Raw genomic sequence first — 14,295 nt, forward strand, 5'->3', positions numbered from 1 at the left:
TGAATACATCGAAGAAATATTCGAGATTAAAACTATCGATGTGGGTCTGGAATCACATCACGTCAAACAAAATTTTTTTTTTCAGGTTTCAAATAAATAACTAAATCCTGATTGAAATTAAGAGAAAAATGTACATTTCGATCACATTCACAGACATCTACACCTACCAAAAACGTCATTAAAAAAACACCTACCAAAGACGGAGTTCAACAGTTCTCTCTACAAAATCATTGTTCAGTTTTTAAGTTCAAAATTAAATTTCAAATTAAAAAAGATAAAACATTGAGAACATCCTTACCCACAGCCATTAAATGGAGAACAGTTTTGGGGTTCACGGAGTACCAAACTTAGACAAGGCTGATTCGAAAAGGGTTGAGAATTCCTGGGATGCACTTTGATCGTCGGCTTTGATCTTCACTTGGGCTTTAGCCGATGATGTGTTGATGATACATTCGACCAGATAATTAGATGGTTCCTCGTACTTCTGCGCAAAGAAGAAAAACTTGAAGTTGGGAGGTTGACCACCTGATGCTATGCAGTGGACGGAAAAGCTTTGCATGTGTCGAAGTAAAGCTTGAGGAGCTGTCAGTGCAGCAACGGCTTGAGGGCTTAGTGAGTGTTCCTGCACCAATTAAGGACATGTTGAGTTCTGAGAGAGAGGCGTGGATAAATAAACACAGTTTCTGCTCCAAAATTAAGAGCCGACATAAAGGACAAGAAATGGTTTCTATCCTAAGGACAATCTGGGATGGATAATCTGTTTTCGTCCCTCTTAGAATTTTTTAAGTTCGCCTCTCCAGCATAAAATTCTGCATCCGTCCCCGCTGTTGGTGTAGTTTCCAAGAATGAAGACAGGATTTTTCCTAAAAGATCCAAGGGTCCTTTGATGCTAAAGATGTGTTACTTTCATAAATAAAGGAGTTTCTAAACATGTGATCATGGCATAGTGGTCATTGGCCTGAAACAAAGAAGTCCCGACAGTAAAATACACTTCTACAAAAGAATTATTCTCGCATATCGTTCTGCCAATTAAAAAGTGCTAATGTTGAGAAAGGGAAAGTAAGAGATAGGCATGAGCAATAGGAAATACAGAAGTAAACCTGTGACAAAGCAACAGGTAACTGGCGCCACTTCTGCTGAAATAAGCTTGGATCTAGAGCAGCTTTTGCGTTAAGCTTCAATTGAGGAGGAGGTGGCACATCAGGTACTGCTGGCATGCTAAGACCAAGAAGATCATCAATGCCGAAGCTTGCCTGTTGAGAATGGCCTGCTGTGGTGGGATTTGAAATTGCCGACTCTATCTGAGTTTGTGATGCAAAGACAGATGTAGCACTGTCATAAGGTACATTATATGCAGAACCATAATTACTCGAACCTCTAGTTTCTTCTTTCTCTGCGGTTGTTAAAAGCAGATCCTTGTCATTTTCTTCCACTCTCTGACTTGGAACAACATTATCTTCTGCTTCACCAATAGCTAGATTTCCAATTTCATCTGCAAACTCCAGTGGACCCCTGTGTTCCTTATCTGTAAACATGTAAGATGGCTGCAAATATTTACAAATATCAGTCAACCTCAATTCTATATGATTTGAGTAACCACCAAAAAACCTGGATTCCTAAAAGAGATGCAGAATGCGTGCAGTACACTACTGTTTAATAACAGAATGGAAAGTTCGTGTAAAATCAAGAAAACTATGGGAGAGGCACAATGCCGTGATTACTGCAACAAAAAAAAAAAACTAAATTGCAATGCTAATCAATATTCTCTCTCAAAGGTGCACAAAATAAAATTGATGCAAATTGTTTGGTAACAGAAAAAACTAAGGTAGCAAGCCATTCCATGGGGGTCGGTGGTGGGTCTTCCAGGGGTTTTTAGACGCAATAATGATACAGGATAAGGAATTGACAAAGAGAAGAATGACTTAAGAGAAGCTAGCTTAAAAATGCACCTGTTGGAATAAGAAATAATGAACTAGCAGTGGAATTCCAGGCTACATTAAAGGAGATTAGGAAGATCAGGCAAATCACTATCAGATTTCTTGTATGGCTGCCAATTCTTGTACTTATGCTTTTTCTTTATTTAGGTGACATTCGTATCTATACGTACAATGAGATCCATGAACTAAATTGTAGCACAACTATACTTTCTATTTGTTTTTTCATGGTCTCAGAACATTCTAAAAAACCCTAGTCTCCTCAAAGAAAATCTTGCCACTACAATTCCATCATGCTTGAAACTCAATCTGATGTCTCAGTCACTAATACTTCTAAAAGCCTACCTCATCCAATCAACAAAAATTCTTAGCCACATCTGATTCTCAATTAGTCCAAATAACTACTATTAGGTTGAATGAAGAGAACTTTCTACGCTGGTGTCAGTCTGTGCATATGTATATTCGAGGTAGATGGAAGACTGGATACTTAACTGATGGCAAGAAGGAACCAGACATGGATGACCCATACTATTCTTCTTGGGATGCAGAAAACTCCATGGTATGACATGGCCAGTCAACTCCATGGAAGAAGACAAATTTCAATTACATGTTTTATCATGCAGCAAAGGAACTTTGGGATAATGTCAATTTGATTGTATTCAGATCTGGGAAATCAGTCTCAGATATATGATCATGCCGAAACTAGGGAAATCCATCAAGGTGAAGATAGTGTTGCCAAATATTTTAATTCTCTGAATCGTCTATGTCAAGATTTAGACTTGTTTAACTTTTATGAATGGAAACCCACTGATGATTGCAATCATTACAAAAAAAAGGGTAGAAGATGATCGCAAATTCCTCATGGGACTAAACGTGGAGTTTGATGAAGTTAGGGGGCGAATCATTGGGAGACAGCCCATTCCATCTATTGGTGGTGTATTTGCTGAGGTTGGATGTGAGGAAAGTTGCAGGCTGGTTATGTTTTGGGGGGGGGGGGGAAGGCTCAACAGCAGCACTGAAATTCCGCACTAGCTGCAGCTAAATTGTATGCAGGAAAAGTGGGGGGAAAAACTTTATGAAAAAAACCCGTGTTTGGTGTGACCACTGCAACAAACCAAAGTAAATTTTAGGTCGTAATGCTTGAATTGCATTTTCCTTTCAAGCCTTTCGCCCCACCTTGAACCAAGCAAACTCTTGATACAACCCTTACATTTTTTCCCTTTAATATGCAGATTGGATGCTTTAACAGCCCATCGTGAGAGCTTTAGAATGGTCTAGACTCTAGAGTTCCAAATGCTTATAACATAAAGTTGGAAGAAGCTAGCTAGTACTTACCTTCTGGTATAAAACAGATAAACTGTTAAATTCATCAAATATCCGATCTTTAATTTCACTGCTTTGAGTATCAGCAAAAACGGAAACAGCTTGCTTTGGAGGGTTCACCACATGTTCAGCTACAGATACATTATACCGTAAAATCCGATAATAGAAGAGTGCTCTGTCATGAACATCCTGCAGTAATGCTGGAGGTTCAATTTTTGTTTCCAGAAAACAATTGGAAAACTCAAACAGTATTATTGATGTAAGAGTGGGGGAAAAGAAGACATAAAAATAAACTCATACCTGGTGGAAATCAGCAACACCTGCAGCCAATGCAGCTCCCAATGCACTTTGGGTCTCAGGAGGCCTTTTAAAAAGCACTTCATCACAGCAGTGAGAAGATGTAAACGAACCTATATAATGACATAATTCATCAACCACGAAAATGAAGTAATTCATAACACAGATCTTTGAATCCAGCTTCCAGAAATTCAGTATAAAAAAGAGGCTCAAATTCTACTATCAATTGGACACTTAACAAATACTTTATCTACAATAACAAGACAGAAGCAGTGCCCTTGTTTGTGGAATAAGATGAGAGACAACACAGCTAGGACAGATAGGAATGAACAAGGGGAGGGGGGTTATACAAACTGACTGTGTTAAGTAAACACAATTATTTTATGAGATCTAGTATACACATGTGCTAAGTTAATCAAATATACACATGTGCAGCATCGGATATCCAGTAAAACGACATGAATGAATAACCTCAGAGGTGCAACAAAGTGTTGGGAATGGAGAATGTATGCAACAATAGATGCAGCAGAAAGTTGAATTTCACAAGAGAAATTCAGGAAGTAAAAACTATAATCTGAAATGGCCGAGAGAAAACAGAACATGGCTCAACATGGAATCATTGGAATATCCATGAAGGTTGCTTACCTCAGCAGAATGCTCCTCATCCCAGTTTTCAACTAAACTCTCCAAAATATACGGAGCATCTTGCATATCCTGAGAATATTCCCCCAACATCCATATAAGAGCTGCCTTGGCTTTTGGTTCCTGTACATTTTTGCTGCTTATGTTCCCAACCACTGCAATGCAATCATGGCTCCACTGTGGATATTTTCTAAGAAGATCTTTCACAAGCACCTGCATAAAATTACTCAAATATGATAGTGTTATGAATATATAACAGGCCATCATCCAGTAGGAGCATAAATATTTACTTACCAGAGCTTCAGCAGTCACGTAGTCTTTATCCATTTCAAGAAATTGAAGAAGCCTATCAACAATTGCATTAACATCATACTGCTGCAGAGCTATTTTTCCCACAGCTCTGATTGACTCTCGGGCAATTGGAATATCAACATTTGCAGCATACTCGCATAATTCAGTGACTGGAATTTAGTCAATAAGGTTATACATCAGAATCCTTGAGAGAGAGCATTGAAAATTTAGTGATGTCATTCCAGAGGTCCTAGAAAGAAACTGAGGCTGTCTGCTTACCAATCTCATAGGTATTGCTCTCATTTGCTACTGCAGTCAGCATTTCAAGCTTCAATCTTTTGACATAAGATGGTTCATTATACTGGCAGTAGAAGTGTTTGTAGTCTGTGGAAAATACATACGGTGCTCTATTAACCAAGAGATGCAGATGACTTAAAACTGCATATGACTGTTCTGGGCTTCCTGAACTAACAAGGGTCAACAGTGGTGCTTTGATACGTTCATACACCTGCACATAAAAGGATTTCATTAGCAAACTCCCAATCCCATAAACAAGACCCTAACCACTAATACAATTCATCTATGTAATACAATCAAATATAGTTTAATAACAATGCCATGTATCAGAAAATATGATTCTTCTTGTTAATGACAGGAACAAATAACTTAAGGGCTTAATTACAAGCTTGATACAGTTTTACAGACTAAAAGGGGAAGATACTGATGGATAGCAAATAAAAAGCACGAACCGCAATATCAAAAGTAACTGAAAAGCACCTCCTTGACTGTACACATGCAGTGAGATGGCTTTATCGAAATAAAAAATTAACAACTTATGCATATTGAATTAAAGAGTCAGATAAAAAGAACCTGTTGGTGAACATCAGTCATGGACAAGGTTAACTGTAAAAACACTTTGACAGTGGCTAAGACAACAGCCCCATTTGCATGCTGAAGTCTATCTTCAAGGAGATTCATAATGTCAAAAATCTCACTGCTGTCTGATGGCACATATTTAGTTACCAACTCAAGCATAAGGCACTGTGCCCATTCACTGAACTCCTTGATCCTACATGTAAAAACCCATTTAAAAGCATTCAATTAAAATAACATCATAGCAGTAAGAATTACTCATAGGACAAGATAAATGACAGAATAATCACCACAAGATTGTAAGCATTGAACATTCTCATTGATTCTTCAATTTTATCCATGGAACATACCTATTCAATAGGTAATATAACTGGCTTGCTAATCAAAGCTTCCCTTTCCCTTGGTGCCTCTTCAGACCTGCTAGCTTCCGCACTCCAAATCTCTTGTAATGCAGACAAACAGTTTGCAACAACCTAATGAAAGAAATATCTCATTAAGCTACAAGCTAATTCTTAGAAAATAAAATAAAATGGTCGACTATCAACTCAAGCTTTATAATTAGCTCTCACTTGAGTATCTGAGTCATTGAGCATCAAATGCTTCAACATGGAAGGAAAATCTGCATCAATACATGTCGAAGCTGAGATATGATAAAGCTTCAAAACTCCAATGACCGCCACCATTCTCACATAACTATTACTATCTTTCAATCCTGATCCTAATGGCCCCACCAAATACTCCACCAGATTTGCGACTCGTAAAGAACACAAACTCCGCAAGGCTAGCCCTCGGATCATTGGATCTTGGTCATGGCAATCCCTTTGGAGGAAATTGATGGTCAATAGAGCGAGATCGGGGTTGACTTTGGCATAATTACCGACGTAGAGATAACACATTTTCTTCAAAACGATGTCGGATGTGGCCGAGCACATCACCATCTCGCCGAAAAGAGAGGACACATCGATTCCAATCGTCATATAGGAGATCACTTTTTTGAAAAGCTCTCGCTTCGAATCGTCCACGCCCGGTGCTCGGCTTCCCGCAAGTTGCCGGAGCTGGAGTTTCAAATCGGATACTTCACTTTTACTATTAACAATAATAAGAACGCTTAATTAGAGTTTCATAAAAAAGAGATGAAGAACTAAATCAAATTTCGAACAAACAAAAAACACAGTACAATTTGCAGCTAAAATTGAAGGCTTGGAGTACGTAGATAAGGGGGAAATACTATAGATACCCGGAAGGCTGAGACGGCGACGGTGACCGTTGGGACTGAGCCGGAGGCGCCATGGACGGTGGCTAACAGCTTCCGATGCCAATTTTAAAGATCTGTCAAAGCAGCAAACAGATCAGCCGTGCAAGGGGACAAAAAGTGGTTTGAGATTGAAGTTACGGGATGATTCAATTAATGTCGTTGATACGTTTAAGATGTCTCGGTCTGTTAGAACAAACGGCACCGTTTGACGAGTTTGCAAATGTTATACAATGTCTTAATTGCACCTAACGACCTGAGCTATGACTCTGATTTTAAATCGGTCCTTAAACTCTAACATTTTCTAATTAAATCCTCAAAATATATTATTACATCAATTATGTTCTTCCATCAATATAGTTGTTAGTTAGGCCGCAAAATGCAGTAGATATACTGATAAAAAATTGAATATGTGTTAAAAAAGATTAAAAGTTTGTGTGGTTAATTGTGAAAATAAAAAGATAGGAAGAGTGGAGTTGTCAAAATTATTTTTAGGTTTGAAAATATGTTTTTAGAATTATTCACGTTTTCTAAAATATTAAGTCATCGATTATTTTTGAGATATTAAATACGTATAAAATTATTTTAAAAATTATAATTTTAGAGGCTTCTATTTAGAATTAGAGTCAAAACTACGTTCAGAAGTCAGTCAATTATTCATGAAAAATGTTAAAACGCTCATGTGAAGTCTAAAAATTATAATCAAAATTTAGGTTAAATTATTTGCAGGTTTTTTTATGAGATTTTAGTGGTCTGTAAAAATGATGTCTCTAATAATAAATATTAAAAAAAATTCTATTACAATAAGGGCCCACCCATGCTGTTTAAAAATTAATTATATTACAATTCAAAATTAGTTTTTGATTTAGGTCCTACCTGAACTGAACTGTTTAAAAATTAGGGTAAAGTATATAAATGGTCACTAAACTTTTTAATGCTTTCATTTAGGTCCCCCAACATTTAGTTTGTTTACAATATGATCCTTGACGTAACGGTCGTTTCACTGCCGTTAGGGTAAATTATATAAATAGTCACTGAACTTTTCAGGCGATTACATTTAGGTCTCCTCAACTTTTAAAACTTGCAATACAATCATCAATTACATTCTAAACCTCAAATTCCAAAAATGCTTTAATTACATGACCAACTCCAACTCCAAATTCATAATCCATTCTTAAAATCTACCATAACAAATTGAACTTGAAGCAACAACCCTAAACCCTCAAAACATAACCCTAAATGTTAAATTTCTCCACCAATTAACCCAACATAATCAACAACATTTAGTTTATTTTGGGTCCATAACAATAAGTGATTATGTTGGGTTTAGGATTTAAAAGTTAGATTTAACCAACTGTAAGTGAACAATACTCAATTCGATTCGAAAAAATTATTTTTTGACTTAAATTGATTCAAAAAAATTGATACAAATTGATTTTGAGTTGTAATTTCATAAACTCAACTTAAAAAAAATCAAGTTAAAATCGAGTTGTTAAATAAAACTCGAATATCTCAAAATTTTTAGTAATTAGTGGATTAATTTTTAAGTTTGAGTCAAGTCTCTTGACTCTGTATGATATATGTATATTACATATGGAAAAAATATGAAGAAATATATATATTGTATATGGTTAAAAAACTATTTAAATTAGAATCAAATTATATTATAGTATTATAAGTATTTATAATTAAATTTAAACAGAAACTCAAAAATTTAATTCACTTCGACTTGATTTAAATTTTATAAACTCAAATCGAAAAATTTTTGAGTCAACTATTTTATAAACTGAACTAAATTAGAGTCAAATAATATTATAATATGATAAATATTTATAATTAAATTTAAATAGAAATTTGAAAATTCAATTCGACTTGATTTAAATTTTATAAAATCAAATCGAAAAATTCACTAGAACAAATTTAACAATTTATGACATAATTTCTATATGACGTTGCGTATAACGTCACAAAATATACTATAAAAGTGACATTTTTTTTATTTTCTTCACATTTAGTAATTAATGGTATATCTTTTATGACAATTGTAAAAATGGTCATTGATTTTCGTCACTATATGTTTGACGCCAAAATTTCCCTCCAAAAATTTTGGTGGGAAACCTGTCAATGACATTTAGATAAAATTGTGACGTTGTAAAATCGTCTCCAATGAAACGAAAGTATTAATGACGATTCGATTTGAATTAGTGACATTCCAAATTGTCACTAATAAATTTTATTTGTGACAATTTGATTCGTCATAGTTTATATGAAATAAAAAATAACACTTTATTCTTCTCACAAAATAAGCTTAACATGACAAAAGTAATTATTTGATCCCCATTGTTATATCTCTTGTTTTTTAATGATATGGAAATACATCATACGGTTGTGTCAATTAAGATTTAGTGCCAATAAATAACATAAAAAATAGCCTAGAATTTTTTTTAGAGACATATTGGATTTGTCACTAATTCAAAATTTTATTGGTGAAAATTTTTAAAATAATCTTAGATTTTAGACTTATAATTTCAATCGTTTCTATTAATTTTCTCAAAGTTGTGTTCTCTATAAATATATATATATATATATATATATATATATATATATATATATATAAGAATTATTTATTTATATATATATTTGAAGGGTCAAAAAAACCCTAACAATGTAAAATAAAATTATTTCAATACTTAAATTTTTTTTGCACCCAAGTAAGCCTTTGCATTAAGAAATTAAATCAATTAAGCCATTAAACTATAAATTTATTAACCTTTTTTAGGTTATTTGTCATGTGGCATCGTCAAAGGGAATTACATGTCAAACTTTAGGGACGAATTTCTAGATTTTTTATAAATTTAATTTAAATTTTTAAAAAATACAAATTATGGAAATATTTTAAATAATATTTAAAATGTAAAATGTAAAAAAAATATTTATTTTTATATAATTTTAAAATTTATTTTAAAAATACTAAATATTATTAAAATTATAATAAATATTCAAAAACTAAAAAGTATAAAAAAAGTTTTAAAATATTTTTATTAAATATTAATTTATTTTTTAAAACTCTGAAATTTATTCAAAAATTAAAAATACTTTTAAAATAATAAAAAATATTTGTTTAATATAAAATATACATAATTACTTTAAAAATTATAAAATCTTCCAATATTATTTTAAAATATTAAAAATTAAAATATGTAGAAAATATAAAATTATTAAAAAATCTAAAAAAAACTCTAAAATTTCTTAAGAGAAATATAGTTGGAGTCTGAGTTACTATGATATGTTATAAATATTTTTTCAATCAATTTATATGATTACAATTTATATTTTAATTTGGGGTCTTAAGTGTGACTAAAAATATTTTTTAAATATAAATTATTAAAAATATAAAAATATTAAAACTTTATTAAAAATTACTCTTATGAGATGAATTGTTTTGTTATATAATAAATCCTTCTTGTAAGAATTATTACCTTAGAGTGACAAAGGTTCCCTTGGTGAATAAGCACTAAACATAGTGTTGTAGATCTCCACTTGGTGAATAAGCACTAAACATAGTGTTGTAGATCTCCCGTTCGAAAACCTTGACTATATATTTTTAGATATTTTTATTTTTTAAAATTTTATATAATTTTTAAATAAAATACAATATTTTTATATTTTTTCAAATTTTATAGAAATAATTAATATTTCTTTTTAATTTTATAATTTTAATAATATTTAATATTTTTAAATTAATTTTAAAATTTTTAAGAAAACTTAATTGGGCTGAAAATAAAATGTTGAGGCTTGAGATAATAATAATAATAATAATAATAATTCCATCAAAATTGGCGTTAGAAGTACAATCATGATAATTTGGGAGTTAAGTGTGCTTATAATACTTGGAGTTAAACGTGAGAAACATAAAATTTATGGACTAAATTATAAAAAATTAAAAGCTAGTGGTTGAAAATGAAAATTATGAAAAGTTAACCCTAAAGAATTTGATGGCCTACCTTGCAGTTAACCCTACCTATTATTCCTGAAGATAAAGAATAGTGTTTTCGCTCTTTTTCTCACATTTTGTTATATTCTGTTCAAGGGATTGGGAGGCAGTCAGAGAAGAAGCTATAGTCCTCATCGTCGTAGCCAGATTCAAACACGTGCAAGAAAGAGGTACGTCAATGAACGTCGTGATCACCACCGATCCCATCGTCACTGATTCCCTCTTCTTTTTGATTTTCTCATTCGCAATCTCCCTATCGATGCTAGTCCTAAAGATCTTAGGTGGTGTTTGGTTCGCTGGAATGTTTATGAGGGAATTGAAATCTATAAAGAAATTGAAATATGTCAGGAATTGAAATCCAATTCTATATTTTATTTGGTTGGTAGAAAATAGAATTGGAATCTAATTACATATTCTGTTTGGTTCGCAGACATGTCAGATGAATTTGATTTTAATAATGTAAAATGACATAATTGTCCTTCTTATTTTTTGTTTTATTTTAGTTTGTTTTACAACTTACATGTAGTAATATATTATTATAAAAAATTAAAAAATATTAAATTTTTATTTTATTAATTGATTATTCATTTCAATAAATTATAAAAATCATGCTAATAAACATCATAAGTTAAAATCATCGCAATCAAATTATGTTAATAAGTTACCAAAAGATAGAGTAATATTTCGACACATTTCAATCGGAGTATGTTAATTAGTTACCAAAAAATATACCAAAAACTATTTTTATTCAATATATGAAGTAGAAACCCGATCCGACATGACACGAAATAATAAAAAAATCATTTTTATTCAATAAAAACATTGACTTAATTGAAAAAAAGTATATATAGAAGGGTATTATTATAATTATTCCAAAATATATTAGGTAAAATTATATATTTTTTTTGGGTCGGGTCCGGTTTTTATCACCCTAAACCCGAACCCGACCCGACCCGAATATCACACTTAAAAAAACTGACCCGACCTGAACAAAATAAAGCTTCACCCGACCCGACCCGAATATATGAATTAGAAATCCGACCCGACCCGACCCAAAATAATAAAAAAATTATTTTTATTCAATAAAAACAGTGACTTAATTGAAATAAAATTATATATAGAGGGATATTATTGTAATTATTTCTAAATATATAAGGTAAAATTATATATATTTTCGGGTCGGGTATTTTTCACCCTAAACCCAAACTCGACCCGAATATCACACTTAAAAAAAGGACCCGACCCGACCAAAATAAAGTTTCAACCGACCCGACCCGACCCGAATATATGAATCAGAAACCCGACCCGAAATAATAAAAAAATATTTTTATTAAATATATGAATAAGTTACCAAAAGATTGATGAAGGTAGTATGGTCAAATTTCAATTCCATCCAAGAAGGGAATTTAATTCTATCAATTATTGGATGAAATTCACTTTCCCTCATTTGATGGAAAGTAAGCCATGAGAGATTTCAATTCCCTTGGAAAACTTGAACCAAACATGGGAAAGCACCAATTCTAAGGGATTTATGCCAACCAAACACCACCTTAGGGTTTTCTTTGAATGGTATGGTTCGGTGAAGGAAGTTTATCTGCCGAAAGAAAAATTATTACTCAGGGCACGCCATTGATTTGTCCTTTATTCATATGTCTATGTTTGTTCTGGTTGTTTCTTTGTTGACGATTGTAGTGTACTTTGAATAGAGCTTCATGCTATTATAATGTCTTTTGCTGAAATTATTTTTCTATCTTTTTGATGGCTTACTGATATTTTGTTAATAGTGCCAATAAAGGTGCCCGACTCTTTAATTATGGTTGTCTGGTGCTTTATGTTTACGAACAATTAGTACTATGAGTTAGTGTGGGTATGTTTTCAGTCTAGCTGATTTGATGTCTGGATATATCTTGTTTTTTTTAAATGTCTTCTTGTGCTATAATTGGCAATACAAATTTACATACAAAAAGTGTTAGTAAAGAGAATTGTAAGTAACGCAGGTGGCAACAATGGAGGAGATACAGATGAATAATGAAGGAACTAAGGTAACATTCAATAGCCTAGACACACCCAAGTAGCCAGACACTGTTATAGTTCCATCTGCAATCACTCAAGCTAGGGTTCCTGCTTCTGTTGAAAGAAGCCCTCCATTGTAAGTTCCACGAGAAAGCCTAGACGAGATTACACGCGACAAGTTCACACCTTCAAGCACTTCCGCAGATACAAAAGTGATGAGTGCAGAGCCAACATACTGAGGCACAGAGTAAGGAATCCAATATGGAAGCTTAGGAGAATGCCAACCAAAACCATGATTTCAGAAGCCAACAGAACTTGCCTGCAATAAATTTAAATAGCATGTATGCCATCCATTTGTGGTAAACTCGGAGCTTATTTTTTACCATCATGTCCACATGAGCTCAATGGGACCGTTAATATGCTTATTTTCATATTTGAACTTATCTTTCTTAGAACATGTTGCTTACGTAGGTTCCGACAATTATGTTTACGGGAAGCACTGTTAGCCCAAGACATGCAAGAAAGATGGCAACGCTATTGGTTGACCATATAAAGTAATACGCAGTGATGACACTTCCTTCAGCAAGCAATATTTCCATTGCATATTTAAGCATAAAATAAACAAATAGTTGCACCTTCACAGATAGTTTGAGTAACCTGTATGCTGATACAATTGAGGTGACAGGCTTGCTAGTTTTCTCACCATAATCTTCCTACCTTGTTTTCAATTTATCATGTTTTCAATATCCAGATTTGTCTATGTATATATATTTACTTTGTATTTCTCTGTTTAGTTTTGTTGTTTTGTTATTTGTATTTACATTGTATTTCTCTGTTTTTAAGTTCTGGTTTTGAAGTATTTTTCTTGTTTCCTACCTTGTTTTTACAGATGGATCAAATCCAAAATCTGATAGCTTTTCCCAGGTAAGCCTCTTCTCATTTTTGTTAACTTAAAATACACATATTTCTTTGTCTGAGTACTGTAATTAAATACAATGGATTTTGAGAATTTTCTCCCTTTTTACTTTGGATAGACAGTGAATGAAGAGAAGGCAAGATTGAGATCGTATATAGGTTCAAGGCTGCCAAGGTGTGAGAGGAGATGTAACTCATGCAAGAGTTGCGAAGCCATTCATAGGCAAATTTGGATACTTTTTATTTTAATTTTAAAAAATATATGGGGTATTATTTTAATTTGTAAAATATAGACTTTTTAATGTAATTTATAATAAGTATAGGCCATTACTGTAATTTATGTGAAGTTTTTCCTTTGATTGTAATATATAAAAAGTTTTGGTGTTTATTGTAATTTTTAGAAAATTTTGGTATTTATTGTAATTTACATAAAGTTTTGATATTTATTGTAATTTACATAAAGTTTTGATATTTATTATAATTTATAAAAAGTTCAGTCTTGATTGTGATATTTAAAAAATAGACTTTTATTATAATTTATATAAATATTTATACTTTTATGGTAATTTTATAATTTTAAATTTTAAATAAAAAATTATGACGATATTTTATTGTCATTTATATAGTAAAATTTTATTATTATTAGTGACAATATAAATGATTGGTGACAAAATTTTATTTTATTTAGTGACATAACAAAACGTCATTTTATATAAATAATAAAGTGACATTATACATAAACGTCACTATATGTTTAACAA

General features: G+C 32.2%; 1 long non-coding RNA gene and 1 pseudogene across 2 annotated transcripts; one reads left to right on the forward strand and one right to left on the reverse strand.

The window, feature by feature from the left end:
- Positions 1–284: 284 nt before the first annotated feature.
- On the reverse strand, positions 285–6,753 carry LOC120159378 (annotated as a pseudogene).
- A 6,457-nt stretch (positions 6,754–13,210) lies between these two features.
- LOC120159377 lies at positions 13,211–13,766 on the forward strand. Of its 2 annotated transcripts, XR_005519348.1 has the most exons (3): positions 13,211–13,297; positions 13,509–13,543; positions 13,654–13,766. It is a non-coding gene; the product is annotated as an uncharacterized LOC120159377 (long non-coding RNA). The 2 variants fall into 2 exon arrangements; XR_005519347.1 differs by lacking the exon at positions 13,211–13,297 and having other exon boundaries at positions 13,415–13,543.
- Positions 13,767–14,295: the final 529 nt, after the last annotated feature.

This window comes from Hibiscus syriacus, unplaced genomic scaffold (assembly GCF_006381635.1).
Source record: "Hibiscus syriacus cultivar Baekdansim isolate YM2019G1 unplaced genomic scaffold, ASM638163v2 tig00111358_pilon, whole genome shotgun sequence".
NCBI lineage: Eukaryota > Viridiplantae > Streptophyta > Magnoliopsida > Malvales > Malvaceae > Hibiscus > Hibiscus syriacus.